The sequence below is a fragment of the Miniopterus schreibersii genome, assembly GCF_964146895.1.
Source record: "Miniopterus schreibersii genome assembly, chromosome: 15".
NCBI lineage: Eukaryota > Metazoa > Chordata > Mammalia > Chiroptera > Miniopteridae > Miniopterus > Miniopterus schreibersii.
The window spans coordinates 34,136,928-34,153,178 of record NC_138115.1 but is presented as its reverse complement, the minus strand read 5'-3'; the positions used below and the strand labels follow the sequence as shown (position 1 = coordinate 34,153,178).

The following is a 16,251-nucleotide window of genomic DNA, read 5'->3' as shown; positions in this document are numbered from 1 at the left end:
ATTCTGGGTTTAAATTCCAGCTTTATCCTTTGTTAGTGATTAGATCTTGGGCAAGTCAGTGTCTTTAAGTTCCTCTTAGTTGTTTTTTGTTGTTGTTGTTGTTTTGGTGGTGGTTGTGGGGTGAAGGTGAGAGGCATTAAATGAGATAATTTAAGTATCAATCCATTTAAGTATCAATATCACGGTAGAGTATGACTTTATGGTTGCCTAAGTTCTTTTTCAAGCAACTTTATTATCTGTAACATTCTGTTCTCGATCATAGTCCTGATGTAAGTCATGAAGTAAAAAACCAAAGCAAAACAAACACACCTGAGTAGGTATTTTCTTTGATTGGGAGGAATAAACTTCATACTTTATGTAATAAACTTTAACGTTTATTAGCTTCACTGATAAGCCTTGAAAGAATAACATCCATCTTCACATTTCAAAATTTAAAAATTAAATTCAGTTAACTTTGGGTTTAAGTTTGGAGTTTTGTAATTTGTTAGAATCTGTAAGCTACTAGGACACTGTATAGCAGCCCTGCCTCACTGTGCCAGTATGTCAGGTTAATTGGAGTTACTGGGACAGTGAATGTAATATATGCTTCTGAAGTGACAGTTGTGGTTCATGTAGCAGGGAAGATGGACATACTTTAACTTTTTAGTGATCAGAGTGTCTGGAAATATAGTAGACATTTTCTGTACTGAGTTCTGCTTTGGTACCAGTGTATGTTAGCATCTATTGGTGTCACTGAGCAGGGTTGTGTGTAAGCTCTTACTCCATTTTTGAGATAATTATTACTGTATTAGACCCTCTGACATATTTATAAGATTCTTTACTAATCCACAATATATTTTATTTAATCAAAAGTTAACTTTTGCAACAAAAATTACTTTATGAACCATTCATCTTCCTTAAATATTCCTGTCTTTTGATATATATATATATGTGTGTGTGTGTGTGACTTAGTTTTAATCATAAAACTAAATCTGTATTAAGGAAAATCAAATTTGATGGAGACATTTTATGTACAGTTAAAACTGTTTTTGTTTAATCATCCCTCTTTTTTTTTTTTTTTAATATATCTGTATTGATTTCAGAGAGAGGAAGGAAGAGGGAGAGAGAGAGACAGAAACATCAATGATGTGAGAGTCGTCATTGATCGGCTGCCTCCTGCAGGCCCCTGACTGGGGATCGAGCCCACAACCCGGGCATGTGCCCTGACCGGGAATCGAACCGTGATCTCCTGGATCCTAGGCCGGTGCTCAGCCGCTGAGCCACGCCTGGCTGGGCTTGCTTTTTTTTAATCCTCACCCAAGGATATGCTTTTAGAGAGAGAGAGGGAGGGATGGATAGAAGGATGGAGGGAGGGAGAGAGAGGAAAATTAATGAATTTGCCTTCTGTGCTTGCCCAACTGGGCATTGAACTTGAAACATTTTGGTGTATGGGATGATGCTCCAATCGAGCCACTCAGCCGTGGCTATCCCTCTTTCTGTTGTAAAGGAACCTTTGGGGTACAGTTTAGTTGGACTGAATTAAGGTTACATATAGTTAACAAATAATTTTGAAGTGATGTATCTGAAGAATGGAAAGTGATTGTTGCTGGTAGATATCTTTTAGAAAGACTGAAGGGTCATCTGTTTCACTGCTCTATCAGAATCTTTGGGGGGAGGGTCTTTTGGGGAATCTCCATTTTCCGAAGCTTCTCAGGTGATTTTTATGCACACTAAAGTTTTAGAACCACTGCTGAATTCTCTAATAGCAGCTTTTAGGCTGTCTCCTGATGGCTCTTCTGTTGGAAGCTGCTTTTCCCTGGTTGAGGGAATAGCAGGGGTGAGCTGAATGAAGTAGCTGTACCCAATGTTCTGCCATGTCCTGTGCTGTGAAATTTCCAAAGCTTTCAAGGTCAGTCTTAGTTGCTGCTCTAACTCCTATCTCAACTGCCACTCCTTGGTGAAAGAACATGTCATGTTAATGGTGATGCACAACCGAGTGGACTGTGACAGAGGCTTCAGATGTTTCCTAAAACATCACTACTTCTTAGCAAGGGAGGAGTTGCAGGTAAGGAAATGTCAGAGAGCTTAAGTGATCTTCTGGGGCCAGGATTGAAACTGAGGTTGCTTTCTTGTAAAGCCCTGACTCTTCAACACTATATATGCTACAGTCTTTTTTAGTGGAAAGAACATGGCTTTTGGACTCAGGTAACCTTGGGTTGGAAATATGCCTCTATCACTTACTGGCTTTATTAGCGACTCCATATATTTTTATAGTTTTGTCCCAGAGTGGGCATTCCAATAAATGATGGCTATTATTCAGTAACTTAAGATGAGGCAAATGATGCCTTGTGGAGTTAACCAATTATAGGCTAAATGAGTTTGTCAAATTATGAAATATATGTTTTCCTGTTCTGATGTGGTATGATAGCTAGAAATGAGGAAGATACTGGATGCGTGATAGGATTTTCCTTTGGGAAAAGATTGTAGGCTGGTTTTTTTTGTTGTTTTTTTTTTACACTACTCATATCCTGGTAAATTCTTAATTTGATATGGCCCAGAGTATTCTCAAAGTTCCAGATTGTTTTTAGAGCTCCAGATGTTTACATTGAAGTGCCTACAGGACATCTTCAACAGGTCCCCCCTTAACACATCCAAATGTAAGCTCAGTCTCTGTCTCCCCAAAACGGATCTTCTTCCAGGGATTGTGTATCAGTGAATGAAACTGCTACCCATCTGCATCCTCTACAAAATCTAATCTCGGCTGGTTGTTATCCCATAAATCTCTTTCTGCCTTCTCTTCATCACCATCACCTCAATCTAAGCTACTGTCCTCTCACATCTAACTCCTCCCCTGCACCTCTCTTGCCCCTCTCCATAATTCAGCCAAATTCGATATTTCTTCAATGTATAATTTATTGCCATACCTTATTTAAAATCCTCCAGTAATTTTGCGTTACTGACTTTTTCTGCCCCATTTTGTTTCATATACATTCCCTCTCTAGCCGCGACTGGCCTCTCTGCTTCTCTTTCTTCACTTTGGATGTGCTTTTTATGTAATTGCTTTTAGACCTTTGCACTTGCTGTGCCCAGACTGGAACACTTCGTATACCTTTCTGATCTCATATTAAACAGTCTTTCTTTAGGTCTTTGCTGATCTCTGGACTAAATAAGCCTCCTGTTATAAAGTCTCATGGCTCTCCACTGCCCATATTTTTAATATTTATCTCTGTTTACAATTATGTATTGGCATGGTTATTGGGTACTGCTGTCTGTTTCCCGAAATAAAATGTAAGTTTTAGGCTGAGACAGTTTCAGTGTCTACAAACAGACCTGACAACAGAAGAGAAATATTAAATGACTGACTGAAGTACATAACTAGGCAATAAAATACTAAGTGAGTAATTCTAAAGTGAGGTAAGTACAGATATGGAGTCACAGTGTTGGCATTTTAAGCATTATTATCTGGGAATTCTTTAGTTATTATAGCATTGGTTTGATCAGCCTCTAATTTTTTTTTTCTATTAAAAGTTAATGTAAGTAGTATTTTGAGTTTTGAATTCCCCTGTTCAGATTAAAAGCTTCCAGAAGTTGATTGTACTTGAATGAGCTTTAGAATAAAAACTTTCCCCTTTCCTTGCATCTGCACAACATTTGAAATTTACAATTCAAAAAAGTAATAGTGCCTGGCTGGGCTTGGCTCAGCGGTTGAGCATTAACCTAGGATTCAGGAGATCTCGGTTCTATTCCCAGTCAGTGTACATGCCCAGGTTGCAGGCGCGATCCCCAGTCAGGGGCGTGTAGGAGGCAGCCAGTCAATGACGGCTCTCTGATCATTGATGTTTCTCTCTCTTCCTCTCCTTCCCCCCCCCATGAAATCAATAAAGATATATACTGTATATTTTAAAAAAAACCAAATGGTTGGTTACATATGTCTTGATGTTTACTATACGAAGAGTGTTCATATAGTAAAAATTTAAAAATTTAAAAACCTACCAGAACTTACAGACAAGAAATCATAGATGTTGTAATAGGTTTCTCAACTCTTAGAAAAGTTAAAAGAGAAATCAAGAAGGTTAATATAAATAATATTGGAATTATGTTTTTATTGTGCTTTTCTGGTGTTTGGACCTTAATTTACTGCATGACTTGTTGGCAGATTGAAATGTTCTTATGAAGACACTTAAGATTTTAGTAATTTCTTGAAAATTGTTTTATTTCTTTGTTTACATTTAAAGATTAGTGCTTTCAGTAAGATTTGGTTTCCATCTATCCTGAATTCTCCCTAGGAGTACACAACTTCAAAAGTAAAGAGGCACAGTCAGCAGAAAAAAGAGGTGGTCTGAGCATTTATGCATTAAATATGCATGTTAATTAAGAAAAAAATTAGAAAAATATGAAAACAGATGTTACATAAATTATTGCAGTCCCAGGGCAGCAATAACTTATACACTGACAATAATTTTTATATATGCATGTGTATGTCTGTTTCTAGATTTCTCAGTCTTTATGCAATTCCCTAGAGAATAACTAGAAAAAGAACCGGTACATCCTTTCAGTGACACTGTGGTAACATTCCTTCTGCATATGGATTGCGAGCAAGTCTGCTTGTCTCATACAGTTGCACAGTACAGATAGACTTCATGTCTCCTAGTTCTGCCTGTCGTCTTTTTCCTCCCTTCTTGGTTTCTCTGATGGTATGTCAATGAGATCTTTTATTGGACATATGCTATCTGAACAAGAAAATAAATTACAATCCTAGCAGTGTAAGAAATGTAAAATTGACCTGGGTATAAAGTGTGTATTTAGAAATAAAACAAATTACAACTACTCAGGACACTGATTGTAGTGTCAGTTTGTTTTTCTTTTGGTTTCTGTCACACTTTCTGAAGAAATAGCCATTGTTCTCTGAATAGTATTGACACGTTAGCATGACAATATATATTGTGTTACATAAATACACATTCATCAAATATACACATGTTGGAATATTTGAAAGATATTTGAATGTCTTTCATTTTTAAAGAGTCATCCATAGAATAAAAATGGTCTGTATTTTTACAAGGAAAAGATGAGAAATAGAAACATGCTTTATTTTAGGGGTTTAGCAACTTTATTTCAACCATCCAGAAAAACCAGGTGATAATATTGCTGTCCAAGGAGCTGCTGACAATGTTTAGATATTTTCCATATGCATATTATATAATTTAGAAACTTATTGTTTATAACTTTTTCAGATGACATTGAAAGTTAAAGTAAGGAAATGCTACATTATAATGTGATAAATCATTCTCTTAACAAAACATGAATTGTATATAAAAAAAGAGCATGAAACATTGTTTGGAAATCTGCTAGAGATCCATCCTACATTTATTTGTATTCTTCAGAAATCCTATTTTGTTATTTGGTTTTAATAGTGTATGATGCTAAAATGTATTTAAGGAATTTTATTTTTTGAATTTCAGTAGATTTCAGTTACTTGTTATCCTAATACTTTCCAGTTCTATGTTATTGATTTATGTTTGCATTATATTGCCTAATTACTGTTGCCTTTTGTATATATGCTGAGCTCCTGATAAGCTCTAAAATGTTATTGGGAGTAAAGTAAACTAATATAGAATGAAATCTAGAGGAGAGTGATAATAATTTGTTTAGTAAATTTATTAAGAAATTCTTTACTTATATTAGATAGCTGTTTAAGAAATTCAGTTGTCATTCTTGCTGATTTTATGTAGAGATATATTTGTGTCAAATATGATTTGTGAAAGTATATTGAAAGTGATGAGATATTTAGGCAAAAAGGCTATGGAAATTAATTTTTAATTCACAAATAATATTTTTAAACTGACATGTCTGTATTTTAATTTTATATCCTATTAATGCTTTGGAATCCACTTTCAGTGGAATTTTTTTTCATATTTGTTTTCAAATGTCAAATTTCCATTTTTTATTTCATGTGATTTTAGTATTTGATATTTTTTACTATGTATTAGAATAGTGTGTTTGTTATTTGAACACTTTTATGTCATTGCAGTGAAATGAAGTATAAGATTTGTTTTATATTGAGGTATTTTTGGATATTTTATTTTACTTTAGTGTTATAATGCCTTTTATTTTAGGTTTTATAAAATGACTCCCTTTCTTCCTGGAGTTAAAATAGATAATGAAAAGCGTGATTAATGACTAGACTAACATTTGTCCACTAAGAACCTAACATATTATGACATAAATTTTTTTAGCCTGACTTTTGCACTTTTGTTTTGGTTTAGGGTTCCTTCTGGAATAGGAATATTTGAAGCTATTTTATTTGTTTCTTTTTAGGTATTTGCTGTTTTTCCAGCAGCTTAGTTGAAGGAGAACTCTGCTGATTTTTATTTCCTGATTCTTCTTTACTTCCTTCCTATTTGCCAACTAAGACTTTTATTTGGAGAACCCTGTTGTACTGAGCCTGAAGTCATCTTTGACCTATAACGAGAGCATGCATTTTCAAGTATCAATTAGACTTGAGGATCAATAAAGTTCTTCTAAAAGGTAAGCATATATTTACTCAAAATGTACATTTAAAAATTTAATGTTATCAATACCTGTCTTAGTCTGTTCAGGGTTTATAACAAAAATACCATAGACTGGATGACTATAAACAACTATTTTTCATAGTTATGAAGGCTGGGAAGTCCAAGATCAAGGTACCATCAGATTCTGCGTCTGGAGGACTGACTTTGTGGTTCATAGGCGCCCATCTTCTCACTGTGTCCTCACATGGTGGAAGGAATGGGAGAGCTCTCTGGGATCTCTTCTTACAGTGGCATTGATCTCATCCATGAGGGCTGCACCCTCATGACCTAATCACCTCCCGAATGCATCACTCCTAATACCATTACATTGGGAATTCAGATTTCAACATGAGTTTTGGGGGGACATAAATATTCATTTCATAATAATACCCATACTATAGTAATGTGTTCCATAGATTCATGTACAAAAACTCTGTATGTGTGTGTGTGCATACCTGTGTGTTTGTACACTTCTGCGACTGTAGGTTATAGGTTCCTTCCGGGCATAATGTTTTATATCTAACACAGTTACTCAGCGTCACCTGCTCTTTCTCTCCACCTCATATCTGTTCACCAGCTTCCGGTTTTTTCCTTTTCCTCATTGTTTTCTTTCTCTTTTATCTGAGGCTTCAGGTGGGCTTTAAAAATGTATTTTAACGAGCAGACTTTTAGCACTTTCCTAGGGAATGCTTTTTGTATCCCTATCTCTTTCCGTTTTCTTCCCTCTTTCCTTTCTCCTTCCCTTCCTCTTAACATTTATTATATTTGTTACAGGAGCAGCAAAATTAGAATGATTGAACTTAGAGTTGAAGGTATCTCAGGGAGCATTTATTTATCCTCCCCCCCTTTTTTTTTTTTACCACAACCCATAGTAAGAAATAAAATTTACATTTGTGAGCCATTTCCCACAGGTATAAATGTACAAATGAAAACAAAACAAAATTTGCAGCAATTCTTAGCCTGACTACCTGTAGTGCTTGTTGTGCTCTATTCTATTAGATTTTTGTATGTTTTATTTAATACGTGCTGGTCACATAACTAAATTTATTTCCTTATCCAAGAACGGATCACTTTTGTAATTTCAAAAACCATGCCTTACATCATTTGTATATTTATGTATTCATGACTGACTTGTTAGAAAGGTAAATGGAATGAGGCAGTTTGTTTTTGGTTTCAGTCAAGCTGCTTTTATCTTGTCTTCTCTGTGCTTCTCATCTTTGTCCATTCAGCACAAGCTATCAAATGGTTTGGTGCAAGAACTGGGCAACTGCTGGGAAATACCAGAGCGCTTACTTGGTTCTTCTATAGTAAGAACACAGATACAGATGTTACTCAAAATTTGAACAGGGGATAGTCTTGGACAGAATCATCCCTTATACTAAGGTGTATATTCCTTTATTCTCTTCTTTGTCCCATCTGTGTAAATTGTATATGTGTGCTGATGTCCTTAATTCATTCTTGGTTTAAAATATTTTTAACTTTTTTTAGTCCTCTATATCAGCTTAGAGTAACCCCGATACTTCCCCAAAGTGGTCTCTTCTAGTACCCATTCCCATTTCATTTCACATTTTTATCCTTTCAATAAATTGCAAGCATTTTATTCTGATTATAACAGTAATATGTTGTCTTAGAAAGTTTGGTTTACATAGAAAAATAAAAAGATAAAAATGATTCCTAATCCAACACAGCAAGAGCATTTCTGAGAGGGAAGTTCACAGTGATAAACTCCTACATTAAGAAAAAGAGCTCAAATAAACAACCTAATTTTACACCTCAAGAAATTAGAAATAAAAAAGAACAAACTAAGCATGAAGTTAGTAGAAGAAAGGAGATTAAGAGCAAAGAAGTAAATGAAATTGAGACTAAAACAGCAAGAAAGAACATCAATGAAACTAAGCCGTTTTTAAAAAAAAGATAAAATAGACTTTAGCTAGGCATACTAAGGAAAGAGAGAGATCTCAAAATTAGGAATGAAAGGAGGCATTGCAACTGAGACCACAAAATACAAAGGATCAAAAGAAAATGCCATGAACAGTTTATACCAACAAATTGGACAACCTGGAAGAAAGGGATACATTTCTAGAAACACCCAACCTACCAACACTGAATCATGAAGAAACACATAATTCTAAACAGACCGTTTCCTATGAGGACATTGACTCATTAATTAGAAAACTCCCAACAAAGAAAAGTATGGGACCACATGGCTTTACTGGTGAATTCTGTCAAACATTTGAAGTAGAATTAATGCCAGTTCTTCTCAAACTCTTTCAAAGAATAGAAGAGGAAGCAACACTTCCACAATTATTTCATGAAACCAGCATTGCCCTGATACCAACACCAGAAAAACACACTATAAAAAAAGAAAATTACAGGCCAAAATCCCTGGTGAACACAGATGTAAAAATCTTCTACAAACCCAAATGAACTGAATTTACCAATATATTAAAAAGATCATATACTGTGATCAAGTGGAATTTATTCCAGACACTGAAGGATGGTTCAAGATCCACAATCAATGTGACAATACCATATTAATTAAATGAAGGGTAAAAATCATATCTTCATAAATGCAGAAAAAGCATGTTTTTGACAAACATTCATTCATGAGAAAAACACAAAGTGGGTATAGACGGAACATGCCTTAACAAAATAAAGGCTATATATGCAGACGCACAGCTAACATCACACTCAGTGGTGAAAGCTGAAAGCTTTTCCTTTAAGATCATGAATAAGACAAAAATGCCCAAACTTGCCACCTTCCCCTCCTCCCTGCTCCCAAGGGCCTGACTGTCCTTTACTTGGGCTATTTATCAGGGTGCTTTTGCAGTGAGCAGCCATGAAGAACAAGGTAATGTCCCCCGTATACAGAGAACGAGTCTTACCCCCCAGTGTTTGTTTTTAAATATGTCTTTATTGATTTCAGAGAGAGGAAGGGAGAGGGAGAGAGAGAGATAGAAACATCAATGATGAGAGAGTCATTGATTGGCTGCCTCCTGCATGCCCCCTACCGGAAATAGAGCCTGAAACCAGGGCATGTGCCCTGACTGGGTATGGAACCGAGATCTCCTGGATCCTAGGTCGATGCTCAACTGCTCAGCCACACCGGCTGGGTGCCACTTTTATTTATTTTATTTCTTTTAGTATTTTTGTTTTTTGATTTTTCTTCAGTCTTGCCACTTTTAATCAATATAGTACTGAAAGTTATAGCCAGAAATAATCAGGCAAGAAAAAGAAAGAAAAGGCATCCAAATGGAAAAGAAGAAATAAAAATGTTCCTTTTTGCAGAAGTATTATATTGTTTATAGAAAACCCTAAAGAATGCACAAAATACTGTTAGAACTAACAAATGAATTCAGTAAAGTTGCAGGATACAAAATTTATGTAAAAAATCAGTTGCATTTCTATACACTAACAATGAACTATCAGAAAGAGAAATTAAGAAAACAATCCCATTTACAATTGCATCGAAAAGAATAAAATGCGAAGGAGTAAGTTTACCCAAGGAGGTGAAAAATCTATACACTAAAATGCTAAGACATTGATGAAAGGAATTGAAGAGCACAGATAAATGGAAAGATATCCTGTGCTTGTGGATTGGGAGAATTAATATTGTTAAAATGTCCATGCCACCCAAAGCAATCTATAGATTCAATTAAATCTCTCAGAAGTCCAAGGGCATTTTTCACAGAAATAGAAAAAATATTCTTAAAATTTGTATGGAACCATAAACTACCTCAAAATAGCCCACGCAATCTTGAGACAGAAGAATGAAACTGGAGGCATCATACTTCCACAGTTGTTCCTTTATCCCAGACCTCTCCACTGAACTCTGAACCAGTATATCTGTCTTCTTAACCTTTCCACTTGAATGTCTAATAGACATAACTCTCACTTTTTGATAATGAAAAAACAACACTAGATAAAAGTGAAATGTGGAAAATGCAGAATCTATTTCACTTTCTCTTTTATTCACTTTTACGAAGACTTAATGAACAGTGAAATTGACCTCCTGTTCCTTGTAGTTCTGCCAGTCTTTTGTGATACTTAGTAGACCTGAAAGAAGCATCATGAATTGGAAGAGAGAAGTTATATGAACATATAATCAGACAAATAGAAAAATGGATCCTTTATAATTGAGAAGTGACTATTTCTATTTTACGTAGAAACTGGAATTTTTACTTTAGGTTATTCCCACTTAGTAATACTTTGTAGTGTATGAACAGCTGACTCATTTAAAGGGGATTTTTTAAATCTTTAATTTGTAATGATTTGACCATGATGATACTAACATTTTATTGAGAAATAATAAGGTTTCAGTTAATAAAAATAGGTATTCAGAGTTTTGTAGAGAGTGAACAGTAATTTCACCTCAGTTTAAGACTTACTTAATTTCTTCAGAGTGTAGTGAATATTGGCTGAAGATACTTTGAAAGCCTAAATCACTTGGAATATATTTGAAACCTCTCTTCTTATGTACTTCTGTTCAGAATGTTACATATTTTTGGATCATATATAGTATAGGCTTCGAGTTTTACATTTTCAGCCTTTATAAAGGCTTATAAATATATATGGTAGTACTATTGGAACTAAATAATTTTATCCACATAATTGTCATTCAGCTATAGCTTCTGGAATAAAATTTCTTGGAATAAGTAGCCATTTTCCATGTGAAATAACCATTTGAAAATGTTTTTCATCTGATAGCATGCATTTTAATTTTTATAAATAGCTCAGAGGAATTGAAGTATTTATGTAGCTAAGGAAGGTTATCAGCTGAAGTTCAGTGGTATGTTGTTTGACTTAACTAGGCTGTGGATATTTTATCATTTTTAAAAGATATGTTTATTATTACTTTTGTAAAATACATGTGCTTCCATTATATTTTATGTGTTGATCTAATTTCCTATTGAAGTCACAGATTAAAAGGGAATTGTGTACCAGTGGGGTTCTAAAGCCTTGACGTTATTTTAATCTGATAACAAATGGGTTTAAGTTCATGTTCTTTCAGTGTTGGCAACAAATCTAAACCTGTATTTTTTGGATTTATGAGGATAAGTCCTGCTTTGGCAATCTTATAGATCCTCAAGAGAATAGTTAAACAGTGATTAATCATTGTTTCTTCACTGAGTGTGCAGAAAAGAATGGAAAAGCTGCATTTCACACTTCTGAAGCAATTAATCCCCATGATCTTAGCCAGGTTTGTCTTGTAGATAAGTCGGGATACAAAACGGTACCTAATTTATCAATGTATGCATGCCATAAAGTATAAAACACACAATTTATTTCATATCATTTATAGTCAAATGTAAAAAAAGAGTGACTTTGCCATATCCAAGAGTGTTTCCTACATTACCTTCATATAAACTAAGTACCAGAGATTACAATGGGATTCCTGTTTATTGTGCACATCTGGTGCAGTCACTATGCATTTTCTCATTCACTTGCTGGCATTTTTAGTGATTGTGGCATAAATCACCTTGCTAATCAGAAACATAAGTGACGGGAAGTCATCTCCTTTTTTTGAACAATGGGAAAAAACATATGGCTTCTTAGACAGGACTTGGCTGTTATACTATTTATGTGGCATTATATTCTGTATTTAGAATTTCATATTAATTGCAGTGGTTTGATTGAAGGCATTGAACACCCAGGGTTTGTGGTCAAAGTATTTGTTTTTAGCATTTTCATAACAACTAAAAATGGTAAAATTGCATGCCTTGTACTAAATTTTTTAATTAAAAAAAAAATAAAACTACTTTGGGAAGAGGTTTTAGATTAAGATGAATTGAAGAAAATATATAATTTTAAATTGTGTGGATGTTTCTGTAGATGCATAAATATAGTAATTACAAGTTACAAGTTAGTTTTTAAATTATACCTATTTCAAAACATTGCATGGATTAGAGTAAAAATTACTGTCCTTTAAATGCTAAAATGAAATTGACAGTAGCTTGCTTTTCTAGATGTGGTGTTATTTGAAAATGGGTTGCATTGTTTTGATGAATTTTTATTAGTTGGAATCACTTCTGCCTGTACTATAACTGAAAGTAAAAGATAAAGTAAAGCTTCGTAAAACATAAGAAATCTATCTGTGCAGACTTTAAAAACTACTTCCAGTGAATTTGTTGCTGTTTGTTATAGAATGCTTGCTGTAGATTTTGAAGGTCTTTTTCTTTTTTCCTCAGTAGTCACTTAATTTTCAAAAGGTAGTAAATATAATGGCCTTTCATCCTTATTTGGCTTTATAATACTTACTTTTCTATACCCTATCACTTTCCATTTTCTTACTATTGGGTGGCAAGAAAATATTTATTTTGAATGTGTAAATTTCAAATGGAAATTTATTTGTACAGAGAACTTTGTCTTTTACAGTTTGTTTTCTGTATTATATGTGACTATAAATTAGTGAGGTGAATTTTTAAACAAATATATCAGAGCCTATTTATTCAAATGTGTGTTATTCCCTTTGAAGTCGTCCCCTTGGGAAGATGTATACATAATCCATTAATCAAAGTATTTTAGGAATGCCTCTTTTTGAATTTTCTTCAGTGGAATTGATATATAGCTGCCCAAAATGGGTACTTTGAAGGGAGATAAGATTCATTATGTGTATATATGTGCTAGTATTTTTGTTTAAAAAAAAAGTCAATCATAATAGCTTGTATTGCAGCCTGTATATATCTTATAGATAATTGGACACTCTGAATAGAAATAGAGTTTTGAAAAACTGCTTGAATTTTAAATAAATGGTCATATTTATCCATTTTGTTTTAGAAATCTTTTATGATATTGTCTCAAGGATCACTTGCAGCAGGAGTCCACAAATTGAATAAATACAACATAAAGGAGAGGGTTTTTTCTGTTGTCACTGCTTGTTTAAAAAATGCCACTATCCAGATTCTCTAGGGTATAGTGTGCTATTTTTAAAAATATATTTATAACTGAATTGAGACTTTATTTGTAGATTAAAATTATCTAGTGCTTAAAATTACCAAAAATCTATACCTCAATCCTTGTCCATTTTTATTTCCTTCATGCTTTTAAAGCCTCTTTGCCTCCAGCCCCCAGGTTTTGTTGTTGTTGTTGTTTTTTAAGTTTGGGATATATTTGTTGTAAAGATCAATTTAAAAGTCATTCACTTTTAAATAGATATATTTGTATTTTCTTTTTCTCCACCAAAATATGAAAATTCTAGGAGGATAAGTTGTTAAAATCCAAGAAATACACAATTTATGAGATGGCTAAAAGTGTCAAAATAAATGAGGAAAAATAGAGTTCTATTTTTAGTGACTGAACACTATGGACTTTGTTAATAATGGATTTTTTAAAAAGATTTTTTTTAGAGAGAGAGAGGAAGGGAGAGGGAGAGAGAGAGAAACATTGGTGTGAGACATAGATCAGCTGCCTCCTGCTTGCCCCCTACTGGGGATCGAGCTGCAACCCAGATGTGTGCTCTGACTGGGAATTGGACCACCACCTTTTGGTGCAGGAAATGATGCTCAACCAACTGAGCCACACCAGCCAGGGCAATAATGGATTTTTGAGGAAACATTACTGTCATAAAGTGCTTGATGAGAATAATTAAATATTAATCTACAGTATTTGCTTATTTATCATGTTTATAAAGCCAGGAATTTAATTTCTAAATGTATATCAGTATTTGAATGGAATTGTTGATATTCAGCCAGTATTGTTGATATTCATTGCACTTTTTTTTTAAAAAAATTTGCTTTTATTTTCAGAGAATTTGCATTGTTTTTCTTCCCTCCAGTTCATTCTTATTTGCATTCATACTTTGTTGGTATATATTACCCTCTAAAGTAGATTCTGAATTGATTTCAGAACTTGCAAGAAGAATAATTGTTCTTCCCTTATGTTCTCATAGCATAAAGAACAAATCCTTTTATCATAGGGATAAATTTACTGGTAATTCCCAGCCAGGACGATGATTGCTTGCTGTCCTCTCTGGCCACCTCTTCCCTCTGTTGGGTTTGTGTGAAAGTGCCTTTTGGAATGCATTTTACTGCCTGATAGTACTGTGGGCCAGGTGGTGTGAGACTCTTGGCCTAACCACACTAAAATTCAGGAAAAAAATGTTCATTTGTGAAATATTTCCCAGAAGAGAGGTTTTTGTTTGTGAGTAGAAAAGCTGCTTTGAGTGGCATATATAATTCAGAAATTTTAATGTGAAGTTTATAATGGAGTATATTAAGTATGAGAAACATGGAGCAAGAAAGGGTTTCCATGTTTAAATAGTTTTGTTTTTTTGTTTTAGTGTTTAAGACTCTTTCTGGGTAAGGTGTATCCAGTGTGAACCTCACTTGTGTTAACTGAAGGGGTTCAGTCATATTTGAATGTTGTGACCAGCAGAGTTAGTCTGATGCATAGGAACAAGAGTGATTTTTTTCCTAAGAAAAATAAAGAATAAAGAACCAGATGACAGTCTCAGTTGTTAGAGAAGCAGCATTTTAAAATTCACCCTGGGGTCTAGTTTGTTCAGTGGTCTTGACCTCTTAGGCCTGTGTCAGATCTCCGTGGAGGTAGAAAGATAGGTGGTCTGTTAGAAAAAAAACATTTAGAAAGAACAGGAGAATGAAGATAAATTCTGGAAGATGCTTGGGGACAAGCAGCGTGGCTCCTGTATTCTCTAAACTGAGAGACCAGTAGAAAGGAATTTTTTCCCCTTCTTTGCCACAATCCACTGAGTGACTGGCATTTTGCAGACTGCATTGTGCTGGCAGAGTTAGAAAGGTGTAGGGCACCATATGTGACAACAGCGCTGCTTGGCAGAGCAATAGTTAGAGCAGAGGGGAAGCAGGGCTCAGCGAGAATCAGGCGTCCTGAAGAAGCTGCATTGGTGCCCCGTCAGTGACAGTAGTGACCAGTAATCAGTAGTACAGAGCAAAGGTGGTAGGTACGTGGATGGGGGGTAACAGATGAGGCCCACTCAGGTTTAATTTGAAGGAAATGGAGTGAGCAGACCTCAAACAACACACAGAGATGCACAAAGAGAGATGAAATCATTGATGTGCAGTGGTGGCTGACGGTTAGCTGACTGGTCTTGTTCATGAGCACATGTGATATACTTAAGGATGACTCCCAGAAATGTTCTGGGAGACAAGTTATAGGCCTTGCATCCTGCATCATGGATTGTATTAGAGTTCTCCAGAGAAACACAAGCAATAGGAGATACTTTATATATGGGGGGAGGGGGAGAAGGAAAGAGGGAGGAAGGGAGGAGATGTTACGGAGGCTAAGAAGTCCCATGATATACCGTGTGCAAGCTGAAGAACCAGTAAAGTCTGTGTTGTAATTCATTTGGAGTCTGAAGGCCTGAGAATTGGGATGATGGGGTGGGGATGGGGAAGATGATCTAAATCCTGGTCTGAGCCCAGATATCTCAGCTCAAACTGAGAGAGTGAATTTGCCCTTCCTCCACCTTTTTGTTCTGTGCAGGTCCTCCATGTATTGAATGATGCCTGCACTGGTAAAAGCATCTTCTTACTCAGTTTATTCCAGTGCTAATCTCTTTTGGAGACACCCTCATAGACATACCCAGAAGTATTTTACCAGCTATCTTGGCATCCCTTTGACCAGTCAAGTTGACATATAAAATTAGTCGTCACGGGTGAAGGTGAGAACCAGCAAGTATGAGTTACATTTATTTTGTAAAATAATTTACTACAGATTTATTCAGGTCCTAAGGGTCTTTTCCTCC

The 16,251-nt window shown here is 35.0% G+C and overlaps 1 protein-coding gene across 8 annotated transcripts in view; it reads left to right on the top strand.

Moving 5' to 3' along the window:
• The window catches only part of TBC1D5 (TBC1 domain family member 5), a 361,094-nt gene that overhangs the window by 74,707 nt on the left and 270,136 nt on the right, over positions 1-16,251 (top strand). For 7 of the 8 annotated variants that reach the window (XM_081159844.1, XM_081159851.1, XM_081159849.1 and 4 more), the window contains one exon: positions 6,298-6,507. The exons of the other annotated variant lie outside the window; for it this stretch is intronic. The gene's annotated coding sequence lies outside the window, so the exon portion shown is untranslated. The remainder of the gene's footprint in view (positions 1-6,297; positions 6,508-16,251) is intronic. 8 annotated transcript variants of the gene reach the window in all.